The sequence below is a fragment of the Rattus norvegicus genome, chromosome 19 (genome assembly GCF_036323735.1).
Source record: "Rattus norvegicus strain BN/NHsdMcwi chromosome 19, GRCr8, whole genome shotgun sequence".
Taxonomy (NCBI): domain Eukaryota; kingdom Metazoa; phylum Chordata; class Mammalia; order Rodentia; family Muridae; genus Rattus; species Rattus norvegicus.
Genome location: NC_086037.1, coordinates 30,953,957 through 30,976,300, shown reverse-complemented (window position 1 = coordinate 30,976,300; position 22,344 = coordinate 30,953,957). Strand labels below are relative to the sequence as shown.

General features: G+C 41.9%; 1 pseudogene; it reads right to left on the bottom strand.

Moving 5' to 3' along the window:
• Positions 1 to 424: 424 nt before the first annotated feature.
• LOC134483678 (protein PBDC1-like) overlaps positions 425 to 22,344 on the bottom strand; it is a 95,840-nt pseudogene continuing 73,920 nt past the window's right edge.

Below are 22,344 nucleotides of genomic sequence, written 5' to 3'. Positions count from 1 at the left end.
TACTTATATAATTACCTATATAGTTACCTATACGGTCAACCATCCCAGTGGTCAGGAGGAGGCCATTGTATTGCCACTGAGGTCAAAGTGATCCAGCTTGCTTTTCTGTCCTCAGGAAAATACAGAAGGGACAAGAGGGAGGCTGGCTTCTAAGCAAGATCACCATTCTGTGAAAACCACTCTTGGCCACAGAGCTCCCTGATCTTTACATCTCTATGCACAGGCATTAAGTAAAGGTGTCAGTGAAACAAAGTAAAGGCTATAATATTTTCATGAATGCGTCTATCAGCCTCATTAAAAAAATAAACCAAAAGGAATTTATTCACAAAATGTCTTATTTCAACAACAGTTACAGCCAAGAAACAGGGTATCCAGCAATAATGAAGAAACCCCACTAAGGTGTTTAAGCCATTATGCCCAGAATGTCTTCATTTGCTGGCTAGAAGGATGTCTGTCTGAGTCCTCCACTTGCACAAGGGCATCGTTTAACCAAAGGGGGCTGTGCGAGCAGCACACACATGTGGGTTCAGCTGAGTCACGGGTTTCTTGGCTTGCTTTTTCTCCTCCCTTGTTTAGTTTTCGACTTTTCTCCTTCTCTGTTGACTCCTTCCTCTTTTTCTCCTCCACTATCAGCTCTTTTCTCAGCTTCCTCTTCTTTATTCCTCTCCTCCTTTGTCCTGAACACTGACGGGAACTGCTTTGTTATAGCCTTCCTGGTTCCGAGCAATTTCAATGGCCAAAAAATTGAATCCTGGGTGCAAAGATGGTGCTCTCTTCAGTGTTGTCCTGGGAACAATCCAGTCGCGGCAAATACCATAGCTGTAATCTTCTCCAATCCCTTCAAGCTTTAAGCAGAATGGCCTCCATTTTTTATAATAGACTTCAGCATGCTGCATTGTTTGAATGGCCCAAGCCATTTCAATATCAGGGTCATTGCCAATGACTCGGAAGGGAAGGAAAGAGCATAGGCGATGGACACGGCTTCCCCTTCCCCAGAAACCCGCTCTTCTTCGCTTTCACTGGCAGCATCTATGTTGCTGATAGGTCAGTGCGGCTTGCCCTTCCCGGAAGTCCAGCCTCAATTTTGACTCCCATAATTTTAGCAAAGCCTTCTCTCTATAAAAAGGGCCAAGGCATAGGCATTTCAGTGTGGCAATCCAGAAGTTCAAGCTCCATAGCTAAATTGAGGTTGAGAGACAGAGTCAGGAGGGAAGTATGTTGAGAGAATCCATAGACCAAAAGGATTCGACCAAAACCCAGAGAGAAATGGGATGAAAACCAAGCAAAGCCAAGCAAACAAGCCAGCAGCCACTTTGCTCCCTCCAGAATCCCATGAAAGATTAGAAGGGCCCTGGGCTCTCCGCGGGCGTGGGATTTGCTCCCAAGAGACAGGATTCCTCAGCTAACATCTGGGTGAGAGTGAAAAACCACAATTGGAGAGGGTTGAAGTGTCTGGATGCTCCCAACACTAACATTCCAATCAAGTCCCTTCACAAACAGTTAAACAATAATTGCTTAACAATTTTAGTTTTGAGACTATCATTTGAAGACGAGAACTCAGCCTCTCAGCACATTTTTCTCTGCAAATATTCTTTCTAAATAAATGCACTGCATGGTATGCCTTGTCCAGAAAAACAATTTGTCTGTTGAACGAAGCCCAAGTCTTATGTCAGCAAAACCATCTCAGGGCCTGACCTTACCAGATTTGTATTGTTTAGAATTCTGAATGTGTTGAGTGCTTGGCTGTACCCCAGACTAAGGAGGGAATGGTACCAATGTACCAGGAAGTCAGTCATCAGAAATAGTGCTCCTTAAAACTTCTCGTGATGAGGGGAACCCTTACATTGTCCACCGAATACTGCTTACTATAAGCAGTCACAGTCTCCGATGTGAACTGCATCTGGCCGGGCTGCAGGCAGAGGCTACATGGCAGTGTTCTCAGCAGTGACCTTAACAACTTTTCGGTTTCACCGTCCATCTGGGATCCAGAGAGGATGGGAAGACACTTGGCATGCCACAGAACTCAAGAGCAAGGTTTGCATTGCCACTGACTCCTGGGTTAGTGTCCATGTCTAGGCCATGCTTGATGTGTAACTACAGAATACGTTCTAGACCCTTTTGTTTCTCCCCAGAAATAATGGACCGAGTAGCTTATGCCCAGTGTACTTGGGACCAGAAGTATTCAAGAATTCTAATACTGAAGACTTTACAGTAGTGTCTGTGTGTGTGTGTGTGGGTGTGTAATGCTCAGAAAGGGGGAGAGGAAGAGGGAGAATAAAAAGGGGGAGGGAATGAGAAGAGGAAGGAGAGGGAGATAAGTATCTTGGATATAAGACTCAAGTCCAAACAGGAATTCTGCTAATATTTCATACACACCTTATACGAAGGTTTTATACAATATTTTTAGTGTATCTGTGACTCTAACTTATCACATGAGGTCAGGAATGGAATTTTCTGCTTGTGAGATCATCCTACACTCAAACATTTCAGATTTTAAGCTGGGTATGATAGCCCATGCCCATAATCCCAGCACTCGGGACATTGAGGTAGAAGAACCAAGAGTCCGAGATCAGCCTGCAATCCACAGTAAGACCTTATTTCAGAAAAACAAACAAACAAAACCCCCAGAGTTTGCAGTAGGGGGGTTCAGAAATACTAGCACCCCTGAGTGCTTATTAAGCATTTAACAACAATCTGATCACTCATTCTGCTTTATAGATCTGAAGGCATATTCATAACGAGCCTCAGAGCTAAGCACTGTTCCTTCTGTCTTCCACATGAAGATGATGAAGCTTCAAAACACTGTCTTCCCAGAGTCCAGGGTCTACAGTTAGGAAGATAGAGCATATTCACAACCAAAGGCTGGGCTTCTCTCCTCAGCCCACACTACTCACCGAGATCTGACATGGCCAGTGCAGGTAAAGTTGGCTCCCACTAAGGCAGGTCAGCGTTTAGTACTTCTCAACTTCTTAAACATCTGTCACAGTCAGCCACAGCAAGAACCTGACCAGGCAGGTTGTGTGTGCCCTACTCACCTTCATTCACATGTCTTATCTTAGTCCTTTTCCTTGTCACATGGTAAGATGAGATCAAACAGAAGCTTGGCATAAGCCCCGGTGTGTAATGTGTACATTGCAAAGTTAACTAACATTCCTAACTGTGACTTGGTTTACCTAAGGAATAGCTTTTCTTTGAAAAAAAAAATGACCCTGAATAGCCAGTCCAAATGGGACTTTGAATGATGCTAACAGTGGGCACAAGGCCTGATTGGAACATCAGGCAAAGCAAATACTGGACCAAAACAAGCACCTAGAACACTGCTGTAGAAATCAAGTAATGTAGGACAACAAGAAACCTCAAAGATTGGGAGACTGGGAGCAAATAGATGGAGAAAAACCTCAGCCAAGCCAAGACCAAGCTTCTCTGACTCCATACTGCTTCTCGGTCAACCGAGAGACCATTAGTGCCTTCCCCAAGTGTTGTGGAAGAATGTGTGCCAGCTCTATGGCTCTGCTTCTCCTCACTGTCCTCATGCTGCCTGTCCTTCCTAACCACACCTAGATCTCCTCTGCCTTATTCCCAGGTCCTTGGGACCCCTCTTTCTGCCCAGCCACACTCCACTTATTGTTTCTACCGGAGGACTCTTTCATCATCAACTAAAACCTTGTGCCTAAGAGTTTTCTCACTTAGAGATGAGAATGGAGGACAGGTGGGAGCTCTCTACATTATGCAAAGGAGTCAAGGGGGAGAAATCATGAGACAGAAAACATCAGGAAGTGGAAACTCTAAGGCAATTTGCATTTCCCTGTTTCTGTAGAGCCTTGCATTCATTGCTTTTGCATTGTTCTGACCAGAATGCCAGACAGAAGCCAAGGAAAGGAGGATTCCTGCTTTTGTTACCAAGCATTTCAGACCATCATGGTGGTGTGAAGGTCACAGCAGAGTTTATGGTGGGAAGACTGTGGCGAGACGCCCCCCCCCCACACATATCATGGTGAGTCAAGAAGCAGAGAGAGCACAGGATTGTAGGGCTCCATTCCCAGTCTTCCTGAAGGCTGCACAGCACCCCAAAACAACACCATTATCCTGGGGCCAAACGTTCAATCACAAGCCTGTGAGGAACTACAGCAAACTCTCTTCATCAAATCATGACTTCTATGATTTAATTACAGTTTCTTATTACTAAGACCACCACTCAAAATGGAATGTTCCAAAACTGCCCCTAATGGTCTCTTCTCCCCTTCTCCAAATACCTGTGTTCAGGTCTCTCTCATTAAGGCCCTATTGTCAGAGCGACAGGGAGCCTGAAATCAAACGGTCAAGGAAGGACACACTGACACAAGGAACATGTGTTGGGCATGGACATAGCCTTCTCAGCCCTTAGGGGTGGGCCAAAGGCAATGCAAAGTCAACGCTGTGACAGTCTCCTTCACCCCCAACTTATGTGAGCAAGGCGGGAGGTTTCCTTGCCCTGACCTAAAGATGGAATCAGAAGATACCCAGGTCCCCTTCCTAGCCTCAGTTTTCTTTGTTGAGAAAGAACATTAAGCCAAAAGCTTATGGATGTAAAGAAGGCGATAATAATAATAGTAATAATAATAACAGCAACATCATTAACAACAACAATAATAACGATAATAGTAATAATAGTAATAATAATAGCAGCAACATCATCAACAGTAATAATAATAACGATAATAATAATAGTAATAACAGCAACATCATCAACAGTAATAATAATAACGATAATAATAATAGTAAAGAAGTGAAGTGAGAGAAACAGAAGGAAGGGTCCCTCTTCCCCAGGGTCTCACATATACATATATTTGGGCAACTCATTCCTGAAATGAATAGCTGCCTTTAGCTAGCAGATTGACTCTTTCCATTCACTCTGCAACGAAGTCATATTTGAGGTCTGTACCTTTGACTTCCTAAAGGGACTTTGAAACGTGGTAGGCGTGTGTAGGAGACTCATTCTTCTTCCTTTAAGCTGCTCTTTCAGATCCAATTCTGTATCTTCTAATTGCAAAAGTCTGGTTCAAATTGCTAAAACACTCTCTCATAATTATCACCAAACAAATGCACCGATTCCAAAAAAGCCCAAACATGTGTCACGTTAACTCTCTCAGCTAAAACACTTTCATTTTTCTTGGACTCTAAAGCAAAATGGACCCCAAGCAACGTGTTTGATAAAATGACAGGTGGAATTCCATCCAATTAAGACATAAATATTTTTCCAGAGGCTAAGCTCGCTGCAAAATAATAATCCTCACTCAACACATCTTTACATGTCTTCGGCAAAACACCTGTCTAGAACTGTTAACACTAAATATTTTGGGAGCTCTGGACTTCAAAGACATCCCTGCAAACGTCAAGCGTTGTTAAAATGTTGAAGTAATTTTGGTTAAATGCTTCTGTGACAACTGTCGGACTTGATTTGTTTTAGCTGAATACATTTGGAATATTGCTTGGAATCTGTGAGTTGGTCATTTGCCAAGAGATGAGAATTGGGCCAAAGTCTAAAGAATTACATGCATCAAAGAACTGGGGGGCCGGGAGGTGAATGGAAGGACTCCTTGGGTATTTTAAAAATGCAATTTATCTTGTAGGTTACAAACTTCAAAAGACCATTCTTACCGGTTGATGGCATTTACAGTAAAATCACAAGTGTCCAGTAGATGTCATTCTGATTCATGGCCAAACCCATCTAGACAGAGTCACACCTCAAATTCCTCATGGACAGAAGAGAATAGATGAGGCATACCAATAACACTCATTGGACCCTCCTGGACTCTGTCAGTGTTTGCCCCCTGTTGAGACTTGCTGATGCATGCGAAAGCCTTTGTTCTCTTGAAGGAACACCCTGGCCTTCCTGTCCACCATAGTGGGTAGCTAACATCTGAATGCTAGATCTTTTGGTTTCAGTTTCAGTTTCTCCATTGTGCTTCCACTCAGTGGTTGGGGTATATATTCTGTGTACCCAGTAAAAGCTTTGGCATTCATTTTCTTGAAACGTAAGTGACCTGAGTCTGTGTGTTTCTTCTTAAATCTCGCAGTCCTGTTCCCGGTTCTCAGTGTCCTGACGATGCAGGCATCTGATCAAATGGAGGTCCCACCGAGATCAGGTAGAGAGGAGTACCTGATGAGATCGTCCCAGGAAGCCAGCCAGTGAAGAAGGAGGGACGTATTGGGGGAAAATGGGCCGGGAAAGGCCTCAGTTAGCAGGATACAGAAGGAGACTGTGGAAATTGAAAGCACATGCAAAGAAAAATAAAGATTTGGGCCAGTGGTGAGTAAACCTTGTAAAAAGGGACAAGGTAATAATGGTAAAGTGTTTTTTGTGTATGAGTTCTTTTATGATTTTAGTCTTTGGACCCTGACTAGAGACGGTTTACACTCTAGACATGAGAGAAAATCGCTTTGAGAAAAACAGTCCTCCCGGACTCTCTGTGGATGCTTTGGAGATAGAGAAGGAAAATAAGCTTAAGCTTTTTTTTTTTTTTTTTTTTTTTTTGGTTCTTTTTTTTCCGGAGCTGGGGACGAGCTTAAGCTTTTTTGAAGCTCCCCTAGGGACAGAAGGAGGGTGGGAGCCTCCTTGCTGGTTCCTATTGGAGAAGTTCTTATTTCTGGTTCTGGGTCCTTTAGGAAGGATATCTGGGTCCCTTTGGTGTGGGACACCATCTAGTTCTTTCCCTCTATGTCTATTGTCTGTCCTTGGTGCACCAAGCTGTCCATGTCCGTCAGTCCATGTCTGTGGTTTTTGCTTCTCGTTTCTTGAATGTTTTGTGTTTCATGTTTAAAAGAACAAATGTTTAAGACTTTAAATGCTGATTGATTCACCCCTTGATTTAGTTTTAACTCGTTTCAAGAAAGGAACAAATAAATAAAAAGCAGTTTCAATTGGCCTTTGCCCTACATCTGTAGCTATGAGCCTAGGTCAGTTGGAGAAGCCCCTCCAGGGGGCTGAATGTTTGCAGGAGCAGATCTTAAAGGAGCCAGCAGCTTCACAGCTTCTATGTTAATGGAGCCGATGGCTGTTTCTCTTAGAAAAATCTCTGACTGTGATTATTGGATTCAAAAAGTGATAAGGTGCTTCTCTTAAAATTACAGCTAGAAAAAGTAAAAATGGTGTTTGGTTTAAATACTAAAGATATGTGTAGCCACTTCATTTTTTGCTTCTGATTGGTTTTAAATGTATAATACGCTCTACTTGTCTTGGTTATAGATTACTGACTTTTAAGTTATTGGGTATGGTTAAAAATTTGTAACACTTGTAACAGAAAGTTGACTTAAAACTGGAGTCATTCTGGACAACGTGTGTCATGAGCTAACCCAGGGAAATGGGTTTAAATTGGGATAATATTTTTCTGTAAACCAGATTTATAAAAGAATTTAGGGCAAAATCTCTCTGTTGAGGTATTAGAGCCTGCACCATCGTGCATTCATGTGCAAGAATTGGCAGTCAAACTTTATAGCATGAGGAATGGACTTGGTGTTTTGGAGAGACTGGATTTTGGAGAATAGATTGTTTGTTGGAGGTTGAGTTTTGCTTTCCAAAGTTGTGGTTGTGCTCTGGTGTTACAAGGAAAACTTGAAGATTTCTAACTCACACATATTTGTAATTAAAAAAAAAAATCCAACAGGTGGAGATTGTTACAAGATTTACAAAGGGTTGACGAGGCTGTGGAACTTATAAGAACATTACAGCCTGTTTGCTCACTCCAACTGCTATTTCAAGAAATACATATAGAATTATTATAGATTTAAAAGATTATTTTTATGCTGTTTCTTTATATAGATATTTTATTAACTGATTCCTCCGAAGGAGTTTTACTACAAGACTTTGCTCTTATACCACAAGCTTTTTTTTTTAATATTTATTTAATATATGTGAGTACACTGTTGCCATCTTCAGACACACCAGAAGGGGGCATCAGATCCCATTACAGTTGATTGTGAGCCACCATGTGGTTGCTGGGAATTGAACTCAGAACCTCTGGAAGAGCAGACAGTTCTCTTAACCTCTGGAGCCAACTCTCCAGCCCCCATACAACAAGCTTTTAAAATTTGGGGAGTAGTTATTGCTCCAGAAAAAATTCAAAAGCAATATCCTTTATAATATTTGAGACATCAGTTATATCCTAAATAAATTGTGACACAGAAAATTCAAGTAAGAAAAGATAGTTTCTTTTCAAAAATTCAAGTAAAGAAAGATAGTTTATTTTAAGTTATTTTTAAAAGTTTCTAAGATATGTAGATTATCTAAGACCTCACCTAAAGTTCACCACCGGGGGACTTAAGCCTTTGTTTGGTATTCCCAAGGGAGATGCAAATTCTGTTCCCCTAGACAATTAATGAAGGAGGGACTGAATAGCTTTGCAGAAGGTAAAGGAAGCTAGATGTATAAAATTGTAAGATTGAGTCATGGAAGTATTTTGAAAAAGAATCTGATGAAACATACCTTATTCCAAACAGCAATTTAATTGGTTATCTAATGAGAAGCCAACACATGTAATTGAATCACGTTTATTCTCTTGAGTTTCCCCCTGCTTCAACACAGATTATTGAATTACATGCTGTAGCTGCTGTTTTTAAAATGTTGAAAAATCAAGCTTTCAATCCGTATCCTGATAGCCAACGTGTAGCTTATGGTTTGCAATTAATTAAAAGTTTTCCTTTTCAGATACTGCTAACCCTGGAATTTTACAATTATTTATGTTAATACAACTGATTTAAAAGAAGTGTACTGTTCCTTTATAGGTCATTTAAGAACTCAGACTGGACTGCCTGGACCCCTTCGTGAGGGCAGTGTCACGATAGATTTATATACTAGGCAGATTTTGGGCCTCACATAGGGACAATTAGACAATCTCATTCTTTATAGCGTCAAAATAGTAATAGCTAGAGACAATAATTGGATATTTCTAGATTTATTTGTGACTATTGACACTTTTTCAGAACTTCTGGTTACAACAGATTTAACATGAGAAAAAACTAAAAGTGTAATTAGTCATTACGTACTTTACAAGCAGTGGGGACAGCCATAGCTCCTCAAAAAAGCAACAAGATGGAGAGATGAGGAAGGACACGGGGGATGGGACATCCTCCTGATAAAACAGGGACATTTATCCTAAGGGTCACTGTCAACGTTAAACCTTTGCCCATCACTTAAAAATGAAATGATCAGGTACGGATTCCACAGTGGCCCCTGTCCACGGAAAAATTGGAGGCAGCTCATCAATTAACACAGGAACCGTTACAAGCTGGTCATGTTGTTCCTTTCATTTCCCCTTGGAATATGCCCAATTTTATGATTAAGAAAAAGTCTGGAAAGTGGAAATTATTACAAGATTTAAGGGAAATTAATAAAACGATGATACCAATGGGATCTACTCAGCCTGGTCTCCCTTCTCCTATACCAAAAAATTGACATTAGTTATTGGTTTAAAGGATTGTTTCTTTACTATTGCACTAGATCCTAAAGATTGTGAGAAATTTGCTTTTAGCATCCCTTCCATAAACTTTCAGAAGCCTTCTCATCGCTATCATTGAGTTATGTTGCCGCAGGGAATGGCCAATAGTCCTCCTACTCTGTGTCAGGTGTATGTAGCCTCTGCCCTGAAGTCTTTGAGGCAGAAGTATCCATGGATTTATTGTCCATTATCTGCTCATTCCCCTACCAAAAGCCAAGATGGACAAGTTTCACCTGCAAAAAGAGTGATGGCTTATCCTCAGGCCATTGCCTAACTACTGTTCAAAGCTCAAAAATTTAGCTTATAGACCTTTGGCAAGGAACCAGATCTTATTATCACTCCCTGTACCAAAGAACAGCTATAAAGTTTGGCCCAGGGATTTATAGATTGGGCTATTTTAATGTGCACTGTTGCTAGCCAGTTTGATAGCCATTATCCTAATAGTAAGCTTTGTTGGTATTTTAAAATGCATCCAGTAATTTTTCCATGAATTATTGTTAATTCCCCTTTACAAAAGGCTCATTTAGTATTTAATGATGGTTCCTCCAATGGATGTGCTATGGTAGTGTCTGAAGGAAAGGTAGAGGCTATAAAAATTCCTAATTGTTCTGCACAGCTAGCAGAATTGAGAACTTTACAAGTAGCTTTGGATATGTTTCCCGAAGAACCTTGTAGCATATACACTGATGGTGTGTATGTGTCTAGGATTGTTTCACCCCTTGAGACTGCCGCCTTCGTTGCTCCTGTTTCATCCATTTGTGCCTGCTCATTACAAGTCCAGGCTTTACTATGACAGCGTCGGGAACCTATTTTTGTGGGCCATGTAAGAGGATATTCCATGTCACCCAGCCCCTTAGCACAAGGCAATGAGTTTTGATTCTTACACTCGGTCTCCATGTTATTACATGTTAGTGAGTAATACTGAATATGATGTTTTACAGATGCATAAAAAATTTCATCTTAATGCTAATTCTTTAAGGTTTCACAATAGAGTAACTAAAGAACAAGCAGCCCAGATAGTCAGTCATCCAGTGTGCCCCATTTATTTCCTTTCCCAATCTGAGAGTTAACCCAACAGGGTTACAGCCTATAATATTTGACAAATAGATATTACCCATATTATCAAGATTCCTTATAGTTCTCAAGGACAAGAAATTATAAAACTTTAAAACATTATCTTAAAAAATAAAAAGGGGGAGTTATATCCCTGAATGCCATACAGTTATTTAAATAATGCTCTTTTATTTTAAATTTTAAAATTTGGATGCAAAGGAACTCTCTGAGTGTTTATGGCACCCTACAACTAGGCATACTTATGCCTGGGTGAAATGGAAGCATCCACTCACTTACTGACATGGCATGATCCTGTTCAGGTATTTAATATGGGGAAGAAGTCATGCTTGTGTTTTCTCTGCAGGATGCTACAGTAGTGTGCCAGCTGGTGAGACCTGCTGATGCTGGGGCAAAGAATGATGCTGACCTGTGAGCTTGCTGAGTGCCCTGACAGTGGTGACAGGAAAGCTGTTTTGGACACATGTTCCTGACCCATCTTTACTTGCCTACATCCCAGATTGGACAAGCTGCCCTGCTTCAAGTTTTCAAACCTTGAGGGAGAGAGAACATGGAGACGGTAGAAAATGCCTTCAGAAGATCAAAGAGAAGTTAGGACTCTTCTCTTTCCTTTAATGTGACAAGTTATCCTGACTCAAGCATAGACTGGTCAATCCAATATTGGAAAGAACAGTTTTTATTTGAAAGATTGGTTCTGGACATTTTCAGAGACATTTAAAAATTCACAACTGTCTTGTATGAAGTTACATTTACAGTGGAAAAATTGATACAGGATCTAGATTTTGAACAAATATTAGTAAAATATGTAAAGTAAGTTATATTGATAGTACACTTTCTAATTTTGTTACTATATCAAAATCTGACATATTTCTTTTATTGTTTGTGAGTATTAGAGGACCTTGATATTCTGTAAAAGGCTTATAAATATTGGAAGAAGTGAGTCAAGCTTTAAACAGAAACTGTAAGATAGTGGGTTTGATTATTGCTTATATAGTGATCAGCTATTTAATTTATAACACTATTGCTTTGACTTTTGTCAATCATTTAGCGAAAATGCTAATGTTTTGAGTATTTGAGAAGATTTATACGTTTGGAACAATGGATGGATCTTTGTGTTACCCGAATGGTGCTATGCTGGAGATAGTGTTGACTATTCTTTGCAGGAATGCCATCTACGTGAAGCTGCTGGGGACCAGGGAACTCTGCCCTGGTTGTGTGGATATCAGACATAGTTCCATTGCCTGCTGGTCCTTCGGGAGAGGGTCAGCTGCTCCTCAACTGTCAAGAGAGAGACTTTGACATCTTTGCTGCTATTGTAGCAGCCATTGCTGCCACAGCCACTGTGGCCGCATTGTCTGGGATTCCCCTCCCCTAGTCTGATGTTAAGGCAAGCACAGTGGGAAAACTTTCTAGAGAAACTGCTGACAATTGGGAATTCTAAATTCAATTCAGCAGTCAGTGCTTTTACAGGAACAGCTTATGGCCCTTGGTGTTATGGCCCTCGGGCAGCACAGTAGTTGGCCTTGTGCTTCTTTTCACGTGGGCAAACAGCACTCCCAGTCTCGGGCATCGACTAAGCAGGTGTTGCTCTCCTTGGCAGGAGACAATCCCTCTGCCCAAATCAGGCTCAGCCTTTACAAGAAGCAGTTAGCCAAAGACAGGCAACTCTTTGGGACCAATCCTCACCTAAGGCAGAGGGCTCTGAGACTGGCAGAGTTTGTCAGAGATGAGCAAGAGATTGGCACCCCAAAGTGTCCTAAGACAGGCGCTGCTTAATAAAAATAAAAAAGGGGGACTTGTTGGACCCTCCTGGACTCTGTCAGCATTTGTCACCTGCTGAGCCTTGCCAATGCACTGAAAGCCTTTGTTCTCTTGAAGGAACATCCTGGACCTCCTGTCCACCATAGTGGGTAGCTAACACCTGAACGCTAGATCTTTTGGTCTCAGCTTTAGTTTCAGTTTCTGTTTCTCCATTGTGCTTCCACTCAGTGGTTGGGGTATATAGTCTGTGTACCCAGTAAAACTCTGGCATTCATTTTCTTGAAACATGAGTGACCTGAGTCTGTCTTCTTAAATCTTGAAGGCCTGCGCCCGGTTCTCAGTGTCCTGACGATGCAGGCATCGTCAAACACTAGTGCCGTGGGGCTGGAGAACTACAGATCAGCAGTTAAGAGCCCCTGTTGTTCTTGCACAGGACCTAAGTTTGGTTTCCGGCACCCATATCGGCTGGCTCACAAGGACCTATACCTCCAGCTCCAGGAGGTCTTATGATCTCTGCTAGCCTCCTAAGCACTTGAGCATGCTTGTGCAAGCACAAACACACACACACACACACACACACACACACACACACACACACACACACACATGCACATGCACAAAGAATACATCTGTAAAAAGAAAGCTATTGATGGAACAGTGCATATATCTAGCATTTTATGAGAGCTTTTAATAATTTTGTTGTCGAATTCCTGGTTTACAGACTCACAGAAGCTCCCTCATTTATCCCAACCACCCTCTCCTCTCCAGACAGGTAAACTGAGGCTCGGAGGCCTAAGCTCAGTGACCGATAGATGTGCCTACTGCAGAGACCTTAGAAGGGTGGGTGATGGGAAGGTGCTTTTGAAACACCTCCCAGTGAAGTGAAAGCCGATGATCGCGTCTAAGAGGCAGAGTGAGGTCAGGAAGTAGAAGGGAGGTTAAACGGATAATTACTGTGTGCAATTATTATGCTAAGTGTTTTACATGTATTATCTCATTTATTGCTGTAGCTACCTATGCAGTTACTCTTATTAACATACTGCAGATTAAATCTCCAAAGAGCTTGTCGACATCAAACAGCTCGCAATTAACAGGCTCAGGCTTGAGGTCTGTCTGCACAACTTCAAACTCCTTTTCTGGTGGTAGAGTGGGCCTCCTCTCGGTGTTTCTGATAAGAGCATGCCTCTGTTCTTTGAATTCAAACAGGCATCATTACAGCTTGGGAACTCTCAGAGATGATCAGTTAGAGGGCCTAGCATTTTCCATCACACTTCACAGTTCTGTCCCCTCCTCTGCACAAGCTCCTTTATTTCTCTAATTCTGATAGATTGCAATGGATTTCATTATGACATCTTCAAATATGTGCAAAATATATTTTGATCATATTCACCTTGTCGCCCTCTCTTACTGCATCTACCACCCAACTAATTAATTAATCCTGTGCCTCTTCCCAATTAGTTCCTCTTCTACTGTATACCCAAAAGAGTTCCACTAGGGTTGTCGGTAGGAGGGTCTTCTTGTCCTAATTTGGTGTGTAGTCAGAGGTATTTTACAGGATAGTTTTTAGATTACTCAACATGTCTAGGATTGGTCTGAGACTCTTGGAGGCTGCCTGAGAATTGCTCACATTAATGTGCTTCTGGACCGCTCAACCACTGTGTTTTGATTGAGTAGCCCTGGCTCTAGGTCCCTGCCATGCCCCCAACACTTCACGTTTGATCTGAACAAAGCCATTGTCGAATATGGTTATTTTCACTCGTCAGAATCTCATCAAAAAGGGTGTTTCTTTTCCAGCTCTCTCCAAGAAAAGACAGACATTGTCCTCCTAGAATCAGATTAGACAAGTGTCCACAAATCCTCCTGGGCCAGAGGAGTGGAATGTAATGACTGGTCAGCTCCGGTTCGTATATCCACCCAGCAGTAAGCGCACATGCTGTTCTGCTCATCTCGAGAGTAAGAGAAGATCCAGGGCCTGTGACTGGAAGTTGCCCCACAGACCAGCAAGTCTAGCCTCACATCATTTCTCTCAGATACTAGGGAGCGCTAGAGGTAGCTTTTACTGACAAAGAGCACAAAGAGGCGGAGCCTCTGGGGATCATTTTAAAAAGAGACCTATTTTCCACCTTTTCCACAAACTGATGTGAGAGATGATGGTGCCTATGATGAGGGTTTCAGGACAAATCACATTAGATCGCAGGAAGATACTTCAATGATTATTAAATGAGTTTCATTAAATCCCGAGTTATAGCCAGAAGGGGGTCTTTAAATCAAATAAATGCCGGTATTGCTCTCTGAGTTCCTCTTCACGTCTCTGTAGCTTTCACTACCTTCTTGAGGGTGCCTGGTTCTTAATAGACGCTTCTGGAGGAAAAGAATCTTCAGTAAGGGTAACTTGCAAAGGGTTGCCGCTTTGTGGACCAATATAAATAAGAGTCTTGCAAAGCGCTTTTAAAGATTCAACACACCATAGTTTGGAAATGCACATACCCCATCACAGGATTTATGATCAAAATAAACAGAACTATAAAAGAACACCTTCCATCCCACCCCCAAAGCTGCCAAGATATTTGTGTTTAAAAGGTGCGCCCAGCGCAGGCACAGAGTGGGGGGGGAGGAGTAGAAACAAAGTATTGTCTTGTAACCTTCTCCTCTTCTCCTTCATCCTTTCTCCTCTCCACTCCTCTTATTTTGCTGAAAGTCCCCTTGCTAGACCTCCAAGCTCAGAGCAATAATGGAGGCTAAAAGTCTTTTTAAGTGCCTCCCACCAAGGCCATAGGGTAGGAATCCCAGAAGAGGTCATTCAAGCTCCTTGCGGGAAGAGCTGGTTCCCTGAAACTTGAAACTGCCAAGCACAGATCACTTCAAGGCACACAGACTAAGAGGATTAAGGTAAGTGTCCCTCCTAAGCGCCTGGAAAAACAAAGCTTGTATTTTAGCATTACAAAGGAGGGCGCCTTTACACAGGTTCGGCAGGAGGCAAACTATGTGAAGACTTTAAGGCCAGTGTGGGTGAGCAGCAGCTTTGAGCACCAAAAAGGCAAATCTTCCCCGAGGTAGTAGAGAAGCGGACAACACATTCCTGCAAGATTACTTACTGTTTCCAAAGACCCGGGCTATAATTGAGGTTAACCCAGAAGGAACGGCAAGGGGCACAGGAGGTGGAACCTCATTAAGCTGTGTACTTGTGATTGGACCAACACTGGGACCCCTCCCACTACAGAGGGACAGTGGGGCCGCATTATGGTGATTATCAGTCAACACAGATAGGGAAACCGTCTTTCTTATAAACCAACTTCCAAAATGGCTTCAGATTGATGACCTTCTCACCAAATCTGTCTCCAAAGAAGCTTGGTTAAGGCGATGATTAAATGCATGCAGAAATAAACTAGAGGCTGCAACTGCATTTGAAAGTCTAAAGGAGCTCATGGAGTTTTGAAAAAATGTACATATATGTGGAATGGTACCTTTATCTCATTCACTACATGGAATAGATATCCTCATCGTGTAGCCTGATATTCAGATTGTTCTCCATCACACTTTTATCTTTGACTTTTTATTTCGGTTTTTGAAACCCAGAGTCTCTCCATGAAGCCTTGGTCGACCTGAAACTCACCATCTAGCCCCAAATTCGACATCTTCCTGCCTCTGCCTGTCCCCTGACCTCAAACTAAATATGGCCTGAGAGATGGCTCAGTTGGTAAAGGCATTTGCCACCAATCATGATGCCCTGAGTTCAGTCCCCTGGATCTACATGTTGAAAGAACGGCACGCACATGCATGCATGCACGCTCACACACACCTACGCACCCATGCAGAAACAGACACACACAATAAATAAATGTAAGGCGAGCAGCTCTCTGCTCCCAGACCCGGTGAGAGAGAGACCCAACCGCCTGGTCAGGTGGGCACTCCTGAGGCTGCAGAGCGGAAGAGACCACCAACACTGCTCACCCCTGCCCACATCCCTGGCCCAAGAGGAAACTGTATAAGGCCTCTGGGCTCCCGTGGGGGAGGGCCCAGGAGCGGCAGGACCCCTGCCAGAGACACCGCTGGACCCTGAAGGAAACAGACCGGATAAACAGTTCTCTGCACCCAAATCCCGTGGGAGGGAGAGCTAAACCTTCAGAGAGGCAGACAGGCCTGGGAAACCAGAAGAGACTGCTCCCTGCACACACATCTCGGACGCCAGAGGAAAAAGCCAAAGACCATCTGGAACCCTGGTGCACTGAAGCTCCCGGAAGGGGCGGCACAGGTCTTCCTGGTTGCTGCCGCTGCAGAGAGCCCCTGGACAGCACCCCACGAGCGAACCTGAGCCTTGGGACCACAGGTAAGACCAAATTTTCTGCTGCAAGAAAGCTGCCTGGTGAACTCAAGACACAGGCCCACAGGAACAGCTGAAGACCTGTAGAGAGGAAAAACTACACGCCCGAAAGCAGAACACTCTGTCCCCATAACTGACTGAAAGAGAGGAAAACAGGTCTACAGCACTCCTGACACACAGGCTTATAGGACAGTCTAGCCACTGTCAGAAATAGCAGAACAAAGTAACACTAGAGAAAATCTGATGGCGAGAGGCAAGCGCAGGAACCCAAGCAACAGAAACCAAGACTACATGCCATCATCGGAGCCCAATTCTCCCACCAAAACAAACATGGAATATCCAAACACACCAGAAAAGCAAGATCTAGTTTCAAAATCATATTTGATCATGATGCTGGAGGACTTCAGGAAAGACCTGAACACACTTAGGGAAGCACAGGAAAACATTAATAAACAAGTAAAAGCCTACAGAGAGGAATCGCAAAAATCCCTGAAAGAATTCCAGGAAAACACAATCAAACAGTTGAAGGAATTAAAAATGGAAATAGAAGCAATCAAGAAAGAACACATGGAAACAACCCTGGATATAGAAAACCAAAAGAAGAGACAAGGAGCTGTAGATACAAGCTTCACCAACAGAATACAAGAGATGGAAGAGAGAATCTCAGGAGCAGAAGATTCCATAGAAATCATTGACTCAACTGTCAAAGATAATGTAAAGCGGAAAAAGCTACTGGTCCAAAACATACAGGAAATCCAGGACTCAATGAGAAGATCAAACCTAAGGATAATAGGTATAGAAGAGAGTGAAGACTCCCAGCTCAAAGGACCAGTAAATATCTTCAACAAAATCATAGAAGAAAACTTCCCTAACCTAAAAAAAGAGATACCCATAGACATACAGGAAGCCTACAGAACTCCAAATAGATTGGACCAGAAAAGAAACACCTCCCGTCACATAATTGTCAAAACACCAAACGCACAAAATAAAGAAAGAATATTAAAAGCAGTAAGGGAAAAAGGTCAAGTAACATATAAAGGGAGACCTATCAGAATCACACCAGACTTCTCGCCAGAAACTATGAAGGCCAGAAGATCCTGGACTGATGTTATACAGACCCTAAGAGAACACAAATGCCAGCCCAGATTACTGTATCCAGCAAAACTCTCAATTAACATTGATGGAGAAACCAAGATATTCCATGACAAAACCAAATTTACACAATATCTTTCTACAAATCCAGCACTACAAAGGATAATAAATGGTAAAGCCCAACATAAGGAGGCAAGCTATACCCTAGAAGAAGCAAGAAACTAATCGTCTTGGCAACAAAACAAAGAGAATGAAAGCACACAAACATAACCTCACATCAAATATGAATATAACGGGAAGCAATAAGCACTATTCCTTAATATCTCTCAATATCAATGGCCTCAACTCCCCAATAAAAAGACATAGATTAACAAACTGGATATGCAACGAGGACCCTGCATTCTGCTGCCTACAGGAAACACACCTCAGAGACAAAGACAGACACTACCTCAGAGTGAAAGGCTGGAAAACAACTTTCCAAGCAAATGGTCAGAAGAAGCAAGCTGGAGTAGCCATTCTAATATCAAATAAAATCAATTTCCAACTAAAAGTCATCAAAAAAGATAAGGAAGGACACTTCATATTCATCAAAGGAAAAATCAACCAAGATGAACTCTCAATCCTAAATATCTATGCCCCAAATACAAGGGCACCTACATATGTAAAAGAAACCTTACTAAAGCTCAAAACACACATTGCACCTCACACAATAATAGTGGGAGATTTCAACACCCCACTCTCATCAATGGACAGATCATGGAAACAGAAATTAAACAGTGATGTAGACAGACTAAGAGAAGTCATGAGCCAAATGGACTTAACGGATATTTATAGAACATTCTATCCTACAGCAAAAGGATATACCTTCTTCTCAGCTCCTCATGGTACTTTCTCCAAAATTGACCATATAATTGGTCAAAAAACGGGCCTCAACAGGTACAGAAAGATAGAAATAATCCCATGCGTGCTATCGGACCACCACGGCCTAAAACTGGTCTTCAATAACAATAAGGGAAGAATGCCCACATATACGTGGAAATTGAACAATGCTCTACTCAATGATAACCTGGTCAAGGAAGAAATAAAGAAAGAAATTAAAAACTTTTTAGAATTTAATGAAAATGAAGATACAACATACTCAAACTTATGGGACACAATGAAAGCTGTGCTAAGAGGAAAACTCATAGCGCTGAGTGCCTGCAGAAAGAAACAGGAAAGAGCATATGTCAGCAGCTTGACAGCACACCTAAAAGCTCTAGAACAAAAAGAAGCAAATACACCCAGGAGGAGTAGAAGGCAGGAAATAATCAAACTCAGAGCTGAAATCAACCAAGTAGAAACAAAAAGGACCATAGAAAGAATCAACAGAACCAAAAGTTGGTTCTTTGAGAAAATCAACAAGATAGATAAACCCTTAGCCAGACTAACGAGAGGACACAGAGAGTGTGTCCAAATTAACAAAATCAGAAATGAAAAGGGAGACATAACTACAGATTCGGAGGAAATTCAAAAAATCATCAGATCTTACTATAAAAACCTATATTCAACAAAATTTGAAAATCTTCAGGAAATGGACAATTTCCTAGACAGATACCAGGTATCGAAGTTAAATCAGGAACAGATAAACCAGTTAAACAACCCCATAACTCCTAAGGAAATAGAAGCAGTCATTAAAGGTCTCCCAACCAAAAAGAGCCCAGGTCCAGACGGGTTTAGTGCAGAATTCTATCAAACCTTCATAGAAGACCTCATACCAATATTATCCAAACTATTCCACAAAATTGAAACAGATGGAGCCCTACCGAATTCCTTCTATGAAGCCACAATTACTCTTATACCTAAACCACACAAAGACACAACAAAGAAAGAGAACTTCAGACCAATTTCCCTTATGAATATCGACGCAAAAATACTCAATAAAATTCTGGCAAACCGAATTCAAGAGCACATCAAAACAATCATCCACCATGATCAAGTAGGCTTCATCCCAGGCATGCAGGGATGGTTTAATATACGGAAAACCATCAACGTGATCCATTATATAAACAAACTGAAAGAACAGAACCACATGATCATTTCATTAGATGCTGAGAAAGCATTTGACAAAATTCAACACCCCTTCATGATAAAAGTCCTGGAAAGAATAGGAATTCAAGGCCCATACCTAAACATAGTAAAAGCCATATACAGCAAACCAGTTGCTAACATTAAACTAAATGGAGAGAAACTTGAAGCAATCCCACTAAAATCAGGGACTAGACAAGGCTGCCCACTCTCTCCCTACTTATTCAATATAGTTCTTGAAGTTCTAGCCAGAGCAATCAGACAACAAAAGGAGATCAAAGGGATACAGATCGGAAAAGAAGAGGTCAAAATATCACTATTTGCAGATGACATGATAGTATATTTAAGTGATCCCAAAAGTTCCACCAGAGAACTACTAAAGCTGATAAACAACTTCAGCAAAGTGGCTGGGTATAAAATTAACTCAAATAAATCAGTTGCCTTCCTCTATACAAAAGAGAAACAAGCCGAGAAAGAAATTAGGGAAACGACACCCTTCATAATAGACCCAAATAATATAAAGTACCTCGGTGTGACTTTAACCAAGCAAGTAAAAGATCTGTACAATAAGAACTTCAAGACACTGAGGAAAGAAATTGAAGAAGACCTCAGAAGATGGAAAGATCTCCCATGCTCATGGATTGGCAGGATTAATATGGTAAAAATGGCCATTTTACCAAAAGCAATCTACAGATTCAATGCAATCCCCATCAAAATACCAATCCAATTCTTCAAAGAGTTAGACAGAACAATTTGCAAATTCATCTGGAATAACAAAAAACCCAGGATAGCTAAAGCTATCCTCAACAATAAAAGGACTTCAGGGGGAATCACTATCCCTGAACTCAAGCAGTATTACAGAGCAATAGTGATAAAAACTGCATGGTATTGGTACAGAGACAGACAGATAGACCAATGGAATAGAATTGAAGACCCAGAAATGAACCCACACACCTATGGTCACTTGATTTTTGACAAAGGAGCCAAAACCATCCAATGGAAAAAAGATAGTATTTTCAGCAAATGGTGCTGGTTCAACTGGAGGGCAACATGTAGAAGAATGCAGATCGATCCATGCTTATCACCCTGTACAAAGCTTAAGTCCAAGTGGATCAAGGACCTCCACATCAAACCAGACACACTCAAACTAATAGAAGAAAAACTAGGGAAGCATCTGGAACACATGGGCACTGGAAAAAATTTCCTGAACAAAACACCAATGGCTTATGCTCTAAGATCAAGAATCGACAAATGGGATCTCATAAAACTGCAAAGCTTCTGTAAGGCAAAGGACACTGTGGTTAGGACAAAACGGCAAGCAACAGATTGGGAAAAGATCTTTACCAATCCTACAACAGATAGAGGCCTTATTTCCAAAATATACAAAGAACTCAAGAAGTTAGACCGCAGGGAAACAAATAACCCTATTAAAAAATGGGGTTCAGAGCTAAACAAAGAATTCACAGCTGAGGAATGCCGAATGGCTGAGAAACACCTAAAGAAATGTTCAACATCTTTAGTCATAAGGGAAATGCAAATCAAAACAACCCTGAGATTTCACCTCACACCAGTGCGATTGGCTAAGATCAAAAACTCAGGTGACAGCAGATGCTGGCGAGGATGTGGAGAAAGAGGAACACTCCTCCATTGTTGGTGGGATTGCAGACTGGTAAAACCATTCTGGAAATCAGTCTGGAGGTTCCTCAGAAAATTGGACATTGAACTGCCTGATGATCCAGCTATACCTCTCTTGGGCATATACCCAAAAGATGCCTCAACATATAAAAGAGACACGTGCTCCACTATGTTCATCGCAGCCTTATTTATAATAGCCAGAAGCTGGAAAGAACCCAGATGCCCTTCAACAGAGGAATGGATACAGAAAATGTGGTACATCTACACAATGGAATATTACTCAGCTATCAAAAACAACGAGTTTATGAAATTCGTAGGCAAATGGTTGGAACTGGAAAATATCATCCTGAGTGAGCTAACCCAATCACAGAAAGACATACATGGTATGCACTCATTGATAAGTGGCTATTAGCCCAAATGCTTGAATTACCCTAGATCCCTAGAACAAACGAAACTCAAGACGGATGATCAAAATGTGAATGCTTCACTCCTTCTTTAAATGAGGAAAAAGAATACCCTTGGCAGGGAAGGGAGAGGCAAAGATTAAAACAGAGACTGAAGGAACACCCATTCAGAGCCTGCCCCACATGTGGCCCATACATATACAGCCACCCAATTAGACAAGATGGATGAAGCAAAGAAGTGCAGACCGACAGGAGCCGGATGTAGATCGCTCCTGAGAGACACAGCCAGAATACAGCAAATATAGAGGCGAATGCCAGCAGCAAACCACTGAACTGAGAATAGGTCCCCTATTGAAGGAATCAGAGAAAGAACTGGAAGAGCTTGAAGGGGCTCGAGACCCCAAAAGTACAACAATGCCAAGCAACCAGAGCTTCCAGGGACTAAGCCACTACCTAAAGACTATACATGGACTGACCCTGGACTCTGACCCCATAGGTAGCAATGAATATCCTAGTAAGAGCA